The sequence below is a fragment of the Cariama cristata genome, unplaced genomic scaffold (assembly GCF_000690535.1).
Source record: "Cariama cristata isolate BGI_N322 unplaced genomic scaffold, ASM69053v1 scaffold15227, whole genome shotgun sequence".
Taxonomy (NCBI): Eukaryota; Metazoa; Chordata; class Aves; order Cariamiformes; family Cariamidae; genus Cariama; species Cariama cristata.
The window spans coordinates 88,470-89,661 of record NW_009627237.1 but is presented as its reverse complement, the minus strand read 5'-3'; the positions used below and the strand labels follow the sequence as shown (position 1 = coordinate 89,661).

General features: G+C 61.7%; 1 protein-coding gene across 1 annotated transcript in view; it reads left to right on the top strand.

Annotated features, from left to right (window-relative positions):
• Window positions 1-239: 239 nt before the first annotated feature.
• The window catches only part of LOC104164895 (regulator of G-protein signaling 3-like), a 5,948-nt gene continuing 4,995 nt past the window's right edge, over window positions 240-1,192 (top strand). The window contains exon 1 of the mRNA XM_009704373.1: window positions 240-307. The gene's annotated coding sequence lies outside the window, so the exon portion shown is untranslated. The remainder of the gene's footprint in view (window positions 308-1,192) is intronic.

Here is a 1,192-nt window from a genome sequence, read left to right as displayed (position 1 = left end):
CCGGGGGGAGGCAGGTTCGCATGCCAGATTGGAGAGAAGCTTGTCCCCATTGCATTGCCGCAGACAGCCATGGTGGTGGGGAAGAAGCCCGGTGGATGCCGTGGCTCTGGGCTGTGTGGGTGTAGGGACCACGGGGGATGCTGGCAGTGCTGGTTGGTGACATTTGGAGTGCTGCTGTGGGCATGCACTGGCGTGATGATGCAGATGCTGTTTTTCTGTTCCCTCCCTGCCAGCTGAGCGGAGCCGACCCTGAATGCAGCTGTGATGAAGGGGACGAGACTTCCCGCAAGAAACGGAGCAGGAACCTGTAAGTGTCACATCGTGGTGTCATCAGAGTGTACCAGGGCTGTTTGCTGTGGTCAAACACCTCGGCCGAACCCCGCTGGTCCAGGCAACCCTTAGGGTCCCCCTGTCTTGTTCTCCCAAGCTTTTCCGGGAAGAAAGCAGCAAAGACACGCATGAATTAAGGTCTTGTTTCAGATAGGGAGCTGTGATTTTTCAGGGAGGAGGGTGGGAGGCGTGCTGGGGACATCGTGCAGCCCGGCTGGGCAATGCCCTATTCACCTTGCTTTGACAGATGGGGCAAAGGAGCCAGCTCTTGCCGATGGCATGGGGAAAAAAAACCAGCTTCCCTGGTGTTGGCAGAGCTCTGCTCCAGCGGTGCTGGGTTCAGGGAGAGGACGGGCAAGTGGTGAAACATGAGCTGGGGGCCTCCTTCCCGCTGGCCCCATGCTGGGAGGAGGAATGGGGAGGTTTCCCACCGCGGGATGGGCTCCAGCCCTTGCAGCACATCCCAACACGCAGGCAGCGTGGCGGGAGCACCGAGCACGGGGGCCACCGAGGGACCCTTACAGCCCCTCTGCCTCTCCCGGTAAGGCTTTGGGGGTGCCAAAAAGTGGGTCTGGGCAAGGACGAGGCAGCCATGGCCTTTGCTTCCCACGAGCGCAACTGCAGCTGGGTGGGGGCAGGCGCACTTGCGGGGACGAGGGAGGATGTTTTGGAACGAACCGCCTCCGGTTTTGCAACGCAGGATCCGACCGGGTGTCACGGCCACAGGGACGCCCGGGGCTGAGTCTTTCCCCACTCCACATGGCTCAGGGCAGGTAGAGAAGTCACACGTGGTTTGAGCGGCTCAGGGGGTGCGAGGGGGCCCAACACGCCAAGCTCGACGGCTTCACCGCCTGTGCCGCCT